We start from the raw sequence: 17,393 nt of genomic DNA on the forward strand, positions 1-17,393 counted from the left end.
GCCCCTTAAACGTATATTCTAAATTTCATGTTTCATTTTATTTTTTGACGTAAATTTCATTTCATGCTCTTCCTTTTCCAACCCCTGAAGAGAAGCACACGAACCTCCTGTTTTCTGAACAGATCTGCTTTGTGGAGATCTGCCCAAGTGCACGCTGCCCGCGTGGTTCCCTGAGCATTTCCTGGGAAGTTATCTTCCTCCGCTGCCTACATCAGATGTTTCCTATGGCCTGAAACTGAATACCTTCTTGTGGAAGGGTATCCATACATTTTGTCAGTTAAGAAGTCACAACAACGAAAATAAGTGATTTAGACTCCCCCAGGGACTGCTTTATTCCCACAGCAAAGTAGCACAGATGACCATAATTTGCTGCAGCTAAGACCTTCAGAAATTTCTCCTTAAATCCATCCAATGTGGATTCCAGTGTTTGGCTCCCTGGCAAATTCCGTAAACACATACCACCAAATTGGCCACCATGGAGGCCAGCTAACCCTCCATGGCCAAGAGCCTTTTTTCTTAAAAACTTTAAACCATCTTTTCACTGGATAGCAGATTCCTATAAAGGTCTCTTCAAGGAAACAACTCCTCTTTCCTCACATACACAAGCATCTTTCCTCCCGACTAAAGGTCTAAAGCTGTGGGCTCTGAAAAATCCAGGGTAGGAGCCCTGACCAGTTGACCATGCCTGGACCCAAGCACCTGGGTGCTGCCTGAATCAGCCCTGTGACTGTCAGGAGCAGGAAAGGGGTGGAAAGAAGCAGAAGTCCTAGGTACTTACAAGCATAATTACTAGACATCCCTGTCTCATTAACATCGTAGTAATAACAGCCATTAAATCCTGTAAAAAGTCAATTGGCATCCAGGAGCTACTGTCCAACATCCTGTAGTCTTCCGGCTGTCTGTCTGTTGGACAGTGGGAAATTCTTGTCATCCTGTGCATGTAAGCATGTGCATTTCTGTTCTTCCTCCGTCCTGATGCAGTTCTCCCTCTTTTGCAGCTACTCAAAACTTTCTCCACCTCCTGCCCCAACAGACAGGCTCTTAATAAGGCAGCCTCCTTCTGCAGGTCAAAGCCTCTTGCCGCCGCCTCTATCACAGACCTGGAGTTCCATCTCCCCATTGTCCCCAAGATGAAGATGCCCCAGGGCTTACACACTTCCCAGCAAAATGAAGGTATTCTAGTTTCCCCAGACTGGCTCATCCTTTCCATATGCCTGGCGATTTTTGGATGTACAAGAATACTTCTGAAGAGGCAATTTGAAGTTTAATATAAAGACTATTTATGACTACCTTGGAACATGTGCTGTTAGGAAATGATTTTACAGATCTGGAGAAAAACCTGCATGACTCAGTGGGGCCCCTGTGCATAAGTCAGTGGGTTTCACAGGCTTCTCACAATACAAAGTTGGTTGAAAAGGGGAGGCTCTGCCCAGGCGACCATTGCATACACTGTGAGTGTGCTGAATACTGGCTCCCGGAAAGACTTTTGCAGGATGTTCTGGCTCAAACAGCTAGTTTTGCACCTCTCCTCTCTGATCTTGAACTGGATTATCCAAAGGTGTTCCCTGTGGATTCTGGCCTTTGAGGGGCCTCCCCAGCCCTGGTCCTGCTCACTGTACACCCTCTGCTCCCACCACTGCAATTGTGCTGGGCCTCCTTGAATCAGCAGGTGCCACGAGATGCAAACCAACCCAGAGCCCTGGGACCCAGATTTTGAAGGAAAGGCGGCCCAGCACATGGGTTTTGGTACCTGGTGCTGGTTCCCAGCAATAGCCAGATACCTCCACGCAGGAGGGGCATGGATCTGAGGCTCGGGGGATTAGGTTTGTATTCCACTCTTCAATGCTGAGCTGCTGTGGGAACTTGAACCCTTCTGGGTCAGGGTTACTTCAGCTTTAAAGGAAGGGAATTTCACCAGGGATTCCAATCTCTCTCCCAGGTCTGAAAATATACAATGTTTTTCAACTCTGGCCCAACATTAAATTTCCTTGGGCAGCTTTAAAGCATGTAGATGCCCAGGTCACATCCCCAGGTGCTCTGCCTGAATTGGGTTGGGTGGGGCCTCCATATAGGGGTGGATCCTGGCCTGAGGGTCTGGAAGAGCACACAGTTTGAGGGTCAAGGGGAAGAACACAGCAGTATATCACTTCTGCAAATTTTACAAAGATGTGACCTTGTGAACAGAAGGACCTCCAGAAGGCTCTACACAAGTGAGTGACCCCAAAGGCTAATTTGCTGCAGAGTAAATCTAGGGGTGCCCAGGCATCATCATAAATGCTCCCCAAGCGATTCTGACAAGTACAATTCCAGTGTGAGAGTCCCGGGGTGGAGTCTGAATCCTAAAGTGAGGATGAGTGCGAAAGCACGTGGTAATCTGTCCACCTCTGCCTAGAATATCCTTAAGATATCCTCTCCACCTCCCATGCATCCTGCTAATTCCTTCTCACCAGTAAGGTTCAGATTCAAGGTCACCTCCTCTGCACCCTTTTCCTAATTCTCTGGTTAGATGCTCTCTTCTGCATTTGTCTCAGACCCAGGCATGGCTCTGCCATAGCTCTCAGAAAATGCTATTACAGTTATTGCTTTATGCTTCTTTCTGCCCACTAAACTGAGGAACTTGTGGGCAGAGATTGTGTCTTAGTCATTTTTGCATCCCAGGACCTAGCACAGTACCCAGCACAGGAAGCCTTCATGGAAAAGGGGAAAAAAATGTAAATTATTATGTTTACAGAGAAAACCCTTTGGCTCCCTTCCCATTATATTTTCTAGCCTTTTCTCTCAGTAGCCAATACCACATTTGAGATCTAGTCAGAGTTGCCTGGTTTACAAATGCAAGCTTTCAAAACCCCTAGCAAACACCTACTAAAAAACTGGATTAACCATTGGATGGCACTGTTGTTGAAGCAAGGCATCTGCACAGAATAAATGAATGTCAGACAGGATCCTGGCAAGAACCAGGAGGTGGGGGGTAGGGGGCATATCCAGCTGAGATTTTGTAGAAAGCTGAGGGTAGGGACAATTTACAAATTTACAGAGGCCTGTGCAGAATGCAAGGAACCAGTAAGGAAAGTAGAGGCACCCAGGAAACCATTATCCTCCAGGTCTTAGGAACTACATTTCCCAACTGTGCTGAGGGTTGGAGCCCAAGAAGAGGGGCTGCCCAATAGGAGCTCTAGTTTGAGAAGCATGTAGACAATAGCAGAATGATGCTGCTGAAGGAAATAGAGGCAGAGGAAGAGAGCCTTTGATCTCTCCTCTTCTGGCCTCCAGTCTCCTGCTGGTGCCTGCTACTGACCCACCGACTGGAAACCAGAGGCAACACGGTTGCAGTGATGCAACATATAGGGGTCGAGCCCTGGGCCCCAGCTTGGGGCCTCAGGGGAGATGCATCTGGGGAGGGAAGATCAAACAGAAAATCAGCCCAATGGACTGGATGATGTCATATTACAGGGAGGCGAGGAAATAACGGGATGTCCTCTTTTTCTGTAATACCTTGATACTTGAAAGGAGTTCTGCTATATTGATTTGAAGTAAAAGAAAAAAAATCTTACCAAACTTTGGGCAATTTACTGCTAGCTTAAAGGTGAGGGCAGATAGCAAAAATGTCCCCACATATCCAGCCACTCTATTCTGGGGTAGAAAAGCAGCCGAATGTGGGAATTTTCACTCCAGTCTTGCTTTCCCTGCCTCTCATTGTTGAGCGGTAATCCCTCTTGTTTCTATTAAGATCGTATTTGCTCCTTGGGCCTCACAGCTGTTGGCATCCAGTTCTTCCTCTTACCACCTCCCAGGTCACCTCAGTTCTTTCTAAGGGCTTTTCCTTCCCGGTGTAAAGACCAAGCTTGCCTATTTGGGAAAGCTGACAGCTTAGCTCTCTGCTCCTGTGCATAGCTAGTTACCTAATGGACTCTTAACATATGGGGTCCACTGGTCCCCTCTTCAGCCTGAAACTGCACACCTACCTTGGAAGGGAACAAAAACAGCGCTACAGGTTGTGTCCACAGGGAGGTAGGCCTCACAATAGGCACACGAGGCTTGCGATGCTGGAGGAAGCCAGCAGGGGCGCTCTCAGCACATGCTCCTCTTTGGGTCCCTTTCTACCCTGGGTCCCAAATCCCCTTCCCTGTGGCATTCACTCGTCTCCTTAGGCAGAAAGTCGTCATAAACAGCGGGAAAAGCATGTTCTCAGGGGATTTGCTAGGGGCCGCCTTTTATCTGAGGTCCACGGTTCCCCCCAACCTGGTGGCCCACCCCCATTTCTTCTCTGTGTCCCTCATTCTCATTTTCCCACCAAAGCGAGATGACAATGTAAGGGGGAGGTAGAAGGGATTCTTTGGTTTCCCCGGGTTCTTAAAGTACTTCTAGGGGGAAGAGTTTCAGAATAAGAATACAGCTGACCCCAATCACTTTTGAACTTTGTAGTCACTAACTTGTGGCGACTTGTGGGATCTGGGGTGTACAACTGCATTTGTTGAGGAATTATTTTGCTCTGCAGCCATCTAGAAAGAATAGGGGTGGGGGAGGGGTTCTTATGGAGCAAGAGCAGAGGTGCCAGCAGGGGTGAGGCTGAGGGGGTGCTTTAGGGGGAGCTGAGCAGCTGGATGAAGTTGTGGTTGACTGAAAAGGACATGGGAAGACCTCAGGGAGGGCCAGGTGCTGGAGTCTGTGTCTGAGCCTCCTTGTGTCGGGGTGGGGGTGGGATGGAGCAAAAGAACTTGAGCCCCAGCCTGCAAAGAGTTTTCCTTCCTACTTCTTCCAGGGATTGAGAGTCAAGGGGGTGCCTGCAGGGGGTGACCCCAAGAGACTAGGGAGTTGCTAGCTACCTTAATACAGCTACTCTGTTACGTTGGGGCTTCTTTAAGGGAAGGGGGTATGCTGTCTTCGGAACTCAGCCCCAGCTGATTTACCAAACCCAATGTAAGTGTAGGTGCTAGAGGAATGGTTGTTGAGTGAAGGAAGAATGGAGGCAGTTGATGTATTGGGTTAACTTTGTTTAAACACTTTAAACTTTTATTGTGCTCACAGGCTGGCTTGTGAAGCAGGTAGTTGAGCTGTATTTTCTAGATGCTGAATGGAAGTAGGTGCCACAGTCAAGTCATCCCCCATGCTCAACATTCCCCCACACTAAAAAGTAACCTGGGAACTCAGTGTAGGGTCCAGGCCAGCTTGCCAAGCACCAAGCTCCAAATACATGTCCATCTCCTAGTAAACCTGTGCCTGAGAAAAACCCACTAAGGGACTATGAATCTGACCTTTCTTTTTATTCAGCTCTGAAGTCCAAGGCTATTAAACCAGACCCAGGGCTCTAGACAGGGCTGTGCCCTGGGTGTTTGGGGCGTATGCTTTAGCAGGCAGAGCCTTCCAGGCCACAGTGTTTGTCCAAAATCAATCTCCTTCTATTCGGGGGATAATTGGGAGTAACTATCCCCATGCTAGAACTGGAGATTTCCAGGGCCTCAAAAGTTAATTAACAATATGCTGAGTATCAAGTACATTGCCATAAAAACCAGTGGCCCTGCTGCCTACTCCATCTCAGACGGCTCCATGACTCAGAGCACTCCTGGGCAGCTTTGAATGGGTCTCAAGAGCATCTCCTTTCCTTGGTGTCTGAAGACAGGAGGGAGGCTCTTTCTGGGTGGTAATTGCCTTGACCTTGAGCCTAGCAAAAACCGGCAAGAAAAATGCTATTTTTGTAACCCTGGAGTTTGAGGTTTTGAGAAGAGTGGAAGCAAAGCCAGGACACCTAGAGATGGAGTAAAACATGGTTTCACAACTGGATTGGGAGGTTGAATGATTTCAGAAGACCCAGCAGAGAATCCTGTGGCTTCCAAGAAAAGCCCAGTCCTAGTGAGTAGGCACAAAGCCACAGAGGGGTTTATTGTGGTGGATCAGAATGGAACCTGGAGCCTCAGGACCCATAGCTGAGCTCCTTCCAGTTGTATGATCCTGGCCTCCCTGAGCCTTCATTTGCTCGTCATTCAAATGGAGATAATCGTAGTCAGCATGATATAGGTTGTGAGGATTAAGTACAATAGCATAGTGCCTAGTAGATAAGTGTCCCACAGCTCACTTTCTTCCTCAACACTCAGTAGGAAGCCAATGTGAAGTCAATGATTGGGCAAGAAACACTTTCGGAACATTTGTAATAACACATCTTCCTCTTTTCCCACCACTTATCTCAAATTCCACAGAGACAGACAAATAAACTAAGTTGCAACTGGACGATTGATCCCTTTACAGATGTGCCACAAAATTCTTCTCAGAATCCCAGTCCTTGAGCAGTACACCAGGCCACACCAAGATACAGCCAGTGGCTACTCAAAAATCTTGCATTAAAATCCTGTGTTTACAAGATGGGCCAAGCATGATGATAAGCCCTGCCCTCAGGAAGGTTGTAGTCTATGTTGGGAGACAGGGTCAAACACACAATGTTGGCACTAGGACATGGGTTCTAACACAGTTGTACTTGACCTAGCCTGTCTCACACTTAGGTGGCAAGCTTGTTAAAATGCAAATCCTGGACTCCATCCCCACTGATTCTAATTTTATAGGTCAAGGATCAGGCCCATGAACTTATATATTTAACAAAGTCCCAGGGGAAATGGCAGTCCTTTGAGGAGCACTGTTATAATAGGAATCGAATGTTACAGGGTTTTCTACAGTGGAGAACGAATAATATGTATTTTTTTGAGGGGGGAGGTGCTCTCTGAGGTGTTCATGGAGGAAGTAGTATTTAAGTAAAGTCTAGAAGTTGGGATAGGCCTTCAGGAAGCTGCAAATAGAGCAAGTGTTTCCTTGGAATAAAAAATACTAAAGAGTCAGGGACAATGCAGAGTACATTCAGCAAGCTGCAAAATACCCGGGTTTGGAGAAGGAAGGGTGATAGAGGAAAATGTTAGACATTGGTTTCTGGAAGACCCTGGTGTTTGGGCTGAGCATCCTTAGACTTACTCTGTAAACAGCGGGAGGCTGCCAAAAGTTTTTGAGGATGAGAATAATGTTATCAATTGCTGACCAGATGCTTTAGCTCTGAGTGAGAGACAGATTAGAGGAGGTGGTGAGAAATGAGAAAACTAGTTGGAGGGTTGACTATTTAAATTCTGAGTGATAGGGGCTCATCTGGAAGCCTAAACTAGGCCAGTGGGTGTTTAGTGGTGACAGGAAGCCTAAATCTGACCATGAAAGACAAAGTGGAGGGAATATCAGGATCATAAAATTAGATTGCATGTGGTTGATGAGAGAGAGAAATAAGTCAAAGATGCTCCTAAGGAATGGAGCCTGTGTACCAAATCCAGCAGAAGACTTAGGAGCTTGAGGAAGAAGCAAGATCAAACAAGGAAGATAATGACTTTGGTTTGTACCTATTGCATTTGATGTTATCTAGTAGTTTGCAACACAAGCCTGCTTTCAGTCAAGAGGCTGGGTCTGAGCATTTATATCTGAGTGCATCACATGTAGAAGATGGGGGCAACTGGGAGAGTAAATGACTTTATCAAGGGGAAGGATGGACCCAGAACCTTAGCAAATGTCTCCGTTAAGTGATTGGTGGAAGAAGAGCTAGCAAGAACGACTCAGAGACTGTGGTCTGGGAGGCTCTGGGGAGGTAGTTGAATGCTGTCAGTGGAATCACCACAAGACAAGATTTTAGGGAGAGAGTGGTTCATAGTGTGAACTGCTGGAGAAGCTGAGAGGGAGAGCTCATTGGAGGTGTTGTGTGCACTTTTCAAGGTGGGGCAGGATCCAGGCTGCAGAGAGTCGAGGAAAAACAGGTGAGGAAGGAGAGGAAGTGGATGTTGAGTGGTGACAGGAAGAAAATGGGACGGTAATTTGAGAGGGAAACAAGTTCATGCGTGGGTTTTCCTGTTTTAGGATCTGGGGACCAGAGTGAGTGTGGAAGCCAAGTGGAAGGAGCCAGTGGAAAGGGGAAGATTAAAGAGGTAAGAAAAGAGGAGATGATTGATGCCGCAGGGTCTGGGAGGAGATAAGGGGCTGAGAGAGAAAGCCCTGGAGCCGAAGGACCACTTTATAACAAGGTCCTCTGGGTGTTCTGGCAATGAGACTGCCCTGGATGGGCTCCAATCAAGACTCTCTTTTTACTAAAACAAACAGCATGGCGGCATCAACATAGCCCTGGGAATCTCAAATAAAGCGGTATCTGCTTTTTCCCCAGACTGACCTCTCCACTTTCAAGCATTCACAAAGGACCAAAGGTTAAATAAGAGTTTCGGTATTCCAATTTTCCGAAAAATTTATTTCCTCCCTGGGTTGGCCAAAGCTCAGTCCTTTTCCCTCACCTGGGCTCCCAAATTTAATTAGCCAGCTTCCTCCATCCCCTCCGAGAGTCAGAACAGAGGTCTCATTTCTCTCCTTCCCTTCCTACCTTTTGCTTATCTCAACTCACAGCCCCACGGGAGCTCTCTGCTGATTTATTTCACCTGGTCCCTCCTTGCCACATAGACTCCAGGTTAACCTTGGCCCCGCTGGGACCATTTTTAGGAAGGTTTGCTAGGTATGTTGACCTACTAATAGGTCCCCTGAGGGGAAGTCCACACTGTCACAGTAGATCTTACTACCTAACACCTAGTGAAATCCTAGGCTTTGCTGAGCTCAGCCAAGACACTGCAGGAAACACATGGGCTGGAGTTCCCCAAGAGATTGTCTGTTTAGCATTATTCTTCAAGATCTAGACAATGTACCAAGCCATCTGCACTCAGAAGCTGTAGGGTTTTCTTTTTAAAATTCTTTTTTTTTTTTTTTTTTGTAAGAATTTTTGGGGGAGGGAATGAATAGCTTTCTAACTAAGCAGGCGAAATAGATGAAATGTCTGTTTCTTAGAGTCTGCATTATTTTCAGATAGCATCACAGCATGATGAGATGAACCAGGAGATGTTTGGTGAAATGATATTATCAAAAGCGTTTGCCCCTTTTGTTGCCGGGAGGGAGGAGCCCCTTGGCCTTGGCCTTGATCCACATGCTAATACTTCTTTAGGAGCATGTCATTAGTTTGAGCGACAGAGCTCTGCTCTGCACCCTTCATGGAAATACATTAATCTCTGTTCTCAAAACACTTTCTTGAACATCAAGTTCTGTTTCATACTATTTACACAACTAGAGTGCTGGAAATTGTAACTCTGTCTCATCTTTCTTGTTTAATTGCAGATGTCAGGAGAAGGAAAATGGCTGAACATGATCATAAAACAAGTGGGATCCCAACTTCTCCTCAGTGACAAATTTGTAAAACTGTTACAACACGTATAGGAGTTTGTCTCCTATTGTCTTTAATTTGTGTTTTGGCCTTTAGAAATATTGATGAAAATTAGGAAAAATGTAGAGTTAGCGAAGTATGACAAGCTGTGCTTTAAAGTTAGAAATGGGGCACAGGAGAGACATCACGAGATGTTTGTTTTCAGTGCAATAGCCTTGCTAACATGTCTTCTATTTTCTGATCTTAGTTGATCTTTAGGTCACAGCAATAAAAATGCTATCTCTCTGTGAAATGCCTTAGTCACTTTGCCTGAGTGGATGAGATGCTCGTCTAAGAATTAGTGAGTCTGGAAGGAAGAGAATTTGCCCATTGATCCTGCTTCTTCCCATGTAGAGAGTGGGTCCAAATGGAGGGGGAGGCACAGGTATTTGAGGCAGACTGTTTTGGTTTATTTTTTTTAATTTTTTAAAGTTGCATTGGGTATAGTTGACTTACAGGGTTGTATTACTTTCAGGTGTAAAGTGAGTCAGTCATGCATAGAAATGCACCCATTGTTTTTTTCCTATATAGGTTATCGCAAACTATTGAGTAGATTTTCCTGTGCTATACTATACTGTCTTGGTTAAATCATCCATTTACTGCTCTCTGTTTCTTAGGTTCCTCCTTTGTAGAGATGGTAGTAATAGTGACCTCTCTCTAATGGAGGGGAGATTAAATCATTTACTATCTGTAAAATGGTACCTGATGCCATTCCTGCTCCACCCAGACCCTTCCTGCAGCACCCGAACCCATCCCACCTGTGCAGGTCTGGGCTGCTCACACTCACACCCTCCTTGTGACGCTTAACCTTGGCTGATGGAATCTGTCTTGCTGGCCACGCTTGCTATGTGCTCTCCCCACCCTAGCCCAGTGGGTGTGGCCCAGAGCCAATGACCCTCTGGTTCAGGGATAGAAGATCCCACACCATGGCTTCTGGAAGGGATCAACCCTGGGGCACAACTTGCCGTCTAGAGCTCCCATGGAAACAGGCTGAGGCTAGACGTCTCTAGGAAGCATATGTTGCCTGTTTGGCTTCTTTTACTCCTTTACTGGTTTCTCCTCAATAACAGTTCTCCCTGACTGGCCCAGGCATCCCCATCTCAGGCTCCGCTGGGGAACTTGACCTGATACCAGGACTTTCAAGAATGCTTGGCACTTCATACTCAGTCAGTTGTTAGCAATGATGTGTCGAAATTGGTCAAATTTTGGTTTCCATCTGGTGCATGAATTGGACAAGACTTCATCATTTAGCATTGAGTGACCTGCACATTTATCATTGTATTTGAAAAATAAGTAATTCCACCATCAAATATCTTTTAAACTCTTTTTCACTTAATGAGTGGACCTCGAAAAGGCCAGTACCAGAGTTATCAGGACTTGCAGGTGAGCAAGCATGATCCCCATCGTTTAAGTGATGAACCAGTGGAGTATCAGGGGTCTTAGGTTTGAATGTAATAGGAAAGGAGGGAAGTGGCCAGAGAAAGAGCCCAGGCAGCGGCAGCAAGAAAGGAGAAATGGTCCAGTTCCTGCTCATTTCTTAAAAGAAAAGGGGGTAGGTTTGAAGCTGGGGTTCTGTTTGTGGGAGTAAGCAGACCTGATGTATTGTTCTGTTCAGATCATCAAGGAGCGCCTCTTGGCACTGGGAGGGAAGAGGGAAAGGGCAAGGAAAAAGGGAAAGGAAAGGAAAGAAGCTCTAGCTGCCAGAAGGTGGTGACCCTTCTTGTACTGCAGGGGAGAGAAAGGAATTATCTAGATTTAGGACGGTGGACAGAGAATTTTGAGTCAGCTTAACTGCTAAGCCAAATCATCTGTGTTGAAAGGCAGGCAGTATTCCTTCCTGGAATGTATCGTTATTGAAGAGAAAAGCCATTGCAGAGAGCTAGGGATGGGAGGTGGGGAAAGTGCTGCTGGAGCCTAGCCCCCATAAGAGCTGTGCCCTATGGTGGCAGTGAGTGCTGGAAGTGACAGACACAATGGGCCACTGAGCCTGGGAATTTCAGCTCTCTAAATCCAGATGCAATCGGAAAGAGGCTCTTTATCCATTGACCATCTCACCATCAGGAAAGCTGAGGCCTGCGCAGCAATGTTCAGATATGTAACCTCTATTTCATTAATTGTCCGCCTCTGGCGTTTTCTCCTGGAAGATGTGCCATTGCCACCAACATCATTTCCAGTAGATAAGTTCGAGACACTGGTGTTAGATTAAAAACCTGGCCTCTTAGGACTTAGTATGGTATTGATTTGCTTCACTGCCAGGATCATTCATGGGTCAAAGCAAAAACGGTTTCCACCAGAGGTGAGATGGTAAGGCATGGCTAGCATGGGAAGGACAGGGGAAGCACTCCTACGTGTCTCAGGTCCATTCTTGTGAGACTTCTTAGAGAAGATGAGATTCAGAGTCGAGAGAGGAGGAAAAAGGGCTCTCGGGGGCATGGGATCATGACATTCAGCAAGGGCCAGGCCCTCATTCACTGCATTAGACTGGTTGACAACCACTGTGCATTGGGACCATTTTGGAGATAACTGCATTTTTACACGTTATTCTGGTCAACACTCAACACAGTGATTTTGCCTCCCTTTTAATTGTTTTTTAAAATTTTATAATGATTTTTATTTTTTCTGTTATAGCTTGTTTACAGTGTATTGTCAATTTTCTACCGCACAGCAAGGTGACCTGGTCACATATACATACATACATTCTTTTTGCCCACATTATCATGCTCCATCATAAGTGACTAGATACAGTTCCCAGTGCTATACAACAGGATCTCATTTCTTATCCATTCCAAAGGCAATAGTTTGCATCTTTTAACCCCAAATTCCCAGTCCATCCCACTTCCTCCCCCTCCCCCCTTGGCGGAACAGACCACAAGTCTGTTCTCCAAGTCCATGATTTTCTTTTCTGTGGAAAGATTCATTTGTGCCGTATATTAGATTCCAGATATAAGTGATTATCATATGATATTTGTCTCTCTCTTTCTGACTTACTTCACTTAGTATGAGAGTCTCTAGTTCCATCCATGTTACTGCAAATGGCATTATTTTGTTCTTCTTTATGGCTGATTAGTATTCCATTGTGTAAATATACCACATCTTCTTAATCGAATCATCTGTTGATGGACATTTAGGTTGTTTCCCTGTCTTGGCTATTGTGAATAGTGCTGCAATGAACATATAGGTGCATGTGTCTTTTTCAATTCCCTTTTTAATTTTAAGAGAGAAAATGGAGATGCAGCAAACCTAACCCTGTTAGGAAGTGGGGAAGTCAGCCTTTGGACCCTGGCCATCTGCCTGGTGTTTCTATCTGGTATTTCTCTTTATTAGTGAAAAGGGCACAGCCCTGCTGTAGAGAGTGCATCTTTTAACATGCCACATGCCATTTTTCTCTTTTGACTTATTTCTTGATTACTGTTACATTTCCATGCAGGAAAACCCAAAAAGGGTAAAACTCCCCCTAACCAGCCTGGTCCCACCCCTGCAAAATTATTCCTTCCCAGACCCACAGGTACCTGCTGGTATTAGTTTCTTACACATTCTTCCAGGGCCCCTTATATCCGAAGAGGAAATAAGAGATTCTTTTCTTCTTTCTAGTTTCACACAAAATTTAGCAGATGAAAAACACGGTTGAATCATTTTTTTTCAATAACTCTCCATCCTAAAGATGTTGGATATCATTTTATAGGGAGCTTCCTCGATCTGTTTTATAGTTGTATTCTATTACATGGATGTCCTATCATTTTTGGAATTAGTGCCCTACTGAGGAAAATTTGAGTTGCTCCTTATTTTCCACTGTTAGAAAATGCTGCAAGGAGTAACTTGGACTTTCATTCTTTAGCACATTTACAAGTGACTCTGGGTTAAATTGCTGAGAGTAGAAATGCTGAGGGAAAATGGATGGGGTGTGTGTGTGTGTGTGGTTATCACCAGAGATTTTGATAAGGCCAAAGTGAGGCACAAAGCGCTTGCAAACCATGGTGTCATAGTGCGTTTGCCAAGGACACACCCAGCTAACGAGGGCCCCAGCTGAGTTCCTTCTGAGGATCAAGTACTGGACAGGTGTCCTGACCCCTCGCTGCAGCCAAGGACCCAGGGCTTGGGCCTTTTGTTCCCCTTCCTTTCTGTGCCAGCTGTAAAGCAAGGAAGCTGACGTATCCTTGAATTTCCTCCTCTTTCCCTAGACACTTCATACTGGGAAAAGAACTGAGACAGGCAGCCAGCTGTGTGACCTGTCTTAGAGAAACAGAAAAAGTACCGGCCCTGGGGCCAGAATGCCCAGAGTTCCAATCCTTGCTCCATCACTTTTTATCTGTGTCATCTTGAGTGAGGTCTATGTCCTCTCTGGGCTTTGATTCCTTCATCTGGGAAAAGGGGGAAAATGATGGAACTCATGAGAAATGGTCAATGTGGGGACTAAAGCTAATGTGTGGAAAGCACACCCAGGGCTTCATAAACGGTTGCCATGATTTTGTGGAATTACCCTTAAGTCCACGCTTAGAAACATCCTCTTTAGATCTGTGTCACTGAGGCCCAGCATCGGCCTCCACCTGGCATCCTCATCAGTGACTCATAACCTCAGCTACAATACCATCTCATTATGGGTGGTTTGACGCTTGGTGAGCAGTTCCCCAGTGGTTTGCCACATCCCGTTGAAGAGGCAGTGTTCCTCAGGAAGCCACCACGGTCACCTCCAGCCCCACTCTTAGAACAACAGAGGACCCCAGCTCATTAATTAGAAAGCAACTTTTCACTATTCGGTCCAGCACTTAAGCTGACCCTTAAAGACACCAAGGTTTATCTAGGGTCAGATGAGCTTGGAGATCCCACAAATAGGACCACCCACAGACTTCCAGTGCAAGGACAGGTGTCTGGACTCACAAGAAGCCAAAACCCACCGAATACAGAGCAGTCATTTTCAACACTGATCTGAGTGTGGCTACTTCCAGGTTTCTCTCTCTCTCTTTTTTTTTTTTTTTTTTTTTTTTTTTTTTTTTTTTTTTTGTAATTCTTGACACCCAAATCAGCACACTGAGGTCTGTGTCCTCTTGGTGAAGGAAAGGAATGCTCTCTGAAATACAGACAACTCTGGGGATGGCAGTGCCACAATGATGGATTACCCTTATGTTTCCTCATGCTCTGAATCCATTAAAAGGGGGGATTGAATTCTATCTAGTCGGGACCCTCATTCCTTTCCTTAATTGCTTTTTAAACTACTGAAATGAAAAGTTGCCAACAAAGCACATATTAGCTGTTCCTCCCATCTTCAGCCCTTTCTTGCCACATCCCTTCCTGCCCTGCAAAGTAGTTTAGCAGCAAAATGTTCCAAACGGCAAGTCACTCAGGCAACTGGAGGAAAATCTGTTAATTGGATTCACGGGGCTTACAGCAGAGAAGAGTGAGATAGGGAATGGCCAGTGTGTAAAGGACTCTGCCGTGTCATTCAGAGGGATGGGATTTGATGGCAGCTTCTTCCTTTATTGAAATCACTGAGTGTATTTGCCTGTTCATTGTGGACCCCTAGTCATTGAAGGAAATCAGTCTAACATCTGAGAATTGCAGGCACTTGACAACCAAGGAAAAATTACCTAAATTTATCCGTTTCCTCAATATTTTCATGGTCTTGAAGAAGCTATGAGTGATAAGCTCACTGCCTATTAAAAACATCTGAAGATTTGTGGCAGGAATATTAACCTATAGCATTTGCAGTTTTTTGGCTTTTATTATCAAGGATGAGGTGCAGGCTTTTACACCACTATGGAGATTTGAGTGAAAATGTTCTTAAATCTACCGCACTGTGCAATGGTAGTAGTCGCTAGCTGCATGTGCTCTTTGAATTTAAACTGATTAAAGTGAAATCAAGTTAAAATTTCTGGTCTTTAGTAGCACCAGCTACACTTCTAGTGCTCAGTACTCACATGCATCTGTCGGACCGTGAAACTTAGAAATGTAGGAAGTGTGATGGACATAGATCTCCAGACTTCATGTGATGAGACCTCTACAGTGGTTAACTAATTAACAGCCTCTTGTAAAAAGCCTTTCCTCCCCCTTACGGTGGGACTCAGCCCTTATAACACCCCTAAACATGGTTACGTATGGAGGGATAGACTTACAAATTGAAGTTCATGCACTGATGATTCAAGAACTAATTAAGTATAGAACTAGTTAAGTAGCAGTCAACCCTTCTGAATCACTAAGGTTATACTAATTTCTTGGATTAAAAAAAAATTGAGTAAAAACCATAAATAGACCTGCTTTGGGAGATAATGTTTTCCTTATGGAAAAAAATGCATCAGTTTTGCATATGGATGTTATTCAATGCCAGGTACATGCAAGCTTCCCACCATCAGAAATAACCCAAGAGTTGGGTCAGATATATGCAAAAATGAGCAACCAACCAACCCCCCCCCCACTTGTCTGCATTTTCTGGTTGAGTTCACTCTCAAGCCTGATGACATAAGTCTCCCTTGCCTTGATGCAAAAAGGATATGAGGTGAGGTTATGTGTGTTTTATAAGTAAAATCTGATCATTGTTCCATATGGATGTGTTCTTTTGGAAATATCTCTTAGGGGATTACTGGCTGTCCCTCCTCCTCCCTCACTACATACCCTCCTAACCCCAACTACTACCAGCATTATAGTCTAGTAGAAACCATCAAAATGAAGACCACCAAAGGAAGACCTCAAAGGAGAACAAAAATTCAGAGGGTGAAACACTAACAGTGATTTGACTTATTCTGTAGGTTTCATCTAGGGGGACACAGGGTGATAAGGCTTATTGGATGTCTATAAAGTGACTTTTAGACATCTATTCCGCACTCTGCACTGTTTTCTGTACTCTGTATTTACTCGTTTAATTGTTATAGCAGCTGAGTTTCTCTGATGAGGAAACTGGGTCTGGGAGGGGTTAAGCAATTTACCCAAGTTCACATAATCAGGGTACAAAACCAGTGTCTATGGCTGAAGCCTGTATTTTTAACCATGGAGCTAATTGTTTCCCTGTTTGTGTCTTATGTCTGCTTAAGTATCATTTGGGCTCCACCATTTGTCCCAAGTATAGTCTGGTAGGGTAGGCTGGCCCCTGGAACCACATGAGAGCCTCAGAATGGAGGATGTGAGCCCTGTGCCTTATGTCTCGACTCATCTAGAAGCTGGAAGTTGAGCTCAGTCAGTGGGATGCTCACCTCCATTCTTCCCTCACCTGGAATTCTTGTGTTGCCAAATGTGGAGGAGAGAGAAGGCTGCTCCACCCACTCCTCCTCCCCCTCTGCCTGCCCCACAGCACTCTCTTCTTGGTCCAGGTCTAGGCTTCACCAGGGAAAGCCAGGAGAGGTGGTCCCCATGCCACCTGCTCACTCTGTTTTGGCTCTTTGATGAGCCTGGGATAACCAAGGACTTGTGAATCCTGGTGGGTATGCAATGTTCTTTAGGAATAGAAAATTGTCTTTGGTAGGGTCCAGCCTGGGTCCGCAGTCCCCTTAAGTAAGACACAAGAGTAAACTCCCAGCTCTGAAACCATTCTGCTTTAAAGCCCCTTATCTGACCATTAAAATCCAAGATATGGTTTGAAAAGAAAAAGAAAAGACTTTCCCATGTAGAAGCCCCAAATCATTCCATTGCTGGTAACCTCTAGGGGATATAAATGAAAGCACAATGTTGTTAAAAAGCAGCCCAGCACAGTGTCTATTCAGTTAGCAGACACTTGACTGGCTCAGTCTGGCCACTTTGTCATGGGAAGCTGTGTGGTTGGCAAAAGGCAGGTGCCCTCAGCAGTCTTGGTGTGTTTGTGTGGCTGGATTGGAAATTTACTCCCCTACCCCTTATCTGTTGCAGGGTGACTGACAGAAGATAGGGTTACAGGGCCTGATAGAAGGTGGGAGGGCCCTCTCTTCTCTGCCTGGGTGGTCTCTTTGTTCCTATCTTCTCAGAAAAGATGATTAGATACAGCTCTGGGTTAGGAGTGAATCTTGAGATCATATATACACCTATCCACATTGCTGCTCTGCAGATAAGAAAACTGAACCTTGCAGTGGTACAATGACATGCCCAAGGTCAGTTTAATGTCAGAGATGATCGTGGATGTCATCCAAAGAAAGTCCCAATTCTTGTCCCAGGTTACTAAGGGGAACCAATTTGTAAGATAGCTGTCTTAAAG

At 45.3% G+C, this 17,393-nt stretch overlaps 1 long non-coding RNA gene across 1 annotated transcript; it reads left to right on the forward strand.

The window, feature by feature from the left end:
• On the forward strand, positions 2,991–9,488 carry LOC110259401. Its single transcript, XR_002341739.1, has 3 exons — positions 2,991–7,769; positions 7,870–7,937; positions 9,160–9,488. It is a non-coding gene; the product is annotated as an uncharacterized LOC110259401 (long non-coding RNA).

The sequence above is a fragment of the Sus scrofa genome, chromosome 2, assembly GCF_000003025.6.
Source record: "Sus scrofa isolate TJ Tabasco breed Duroc chromosome 2, Sscrofa11.1, whole genome shotgun sequence".
In the NCBI taxonomy this organism is placed as follows: Eukaryota; Metazoa; Chordata; class Mammalia; order Artiodactyla; family Suidae; genus Sus; species Sus scrofa.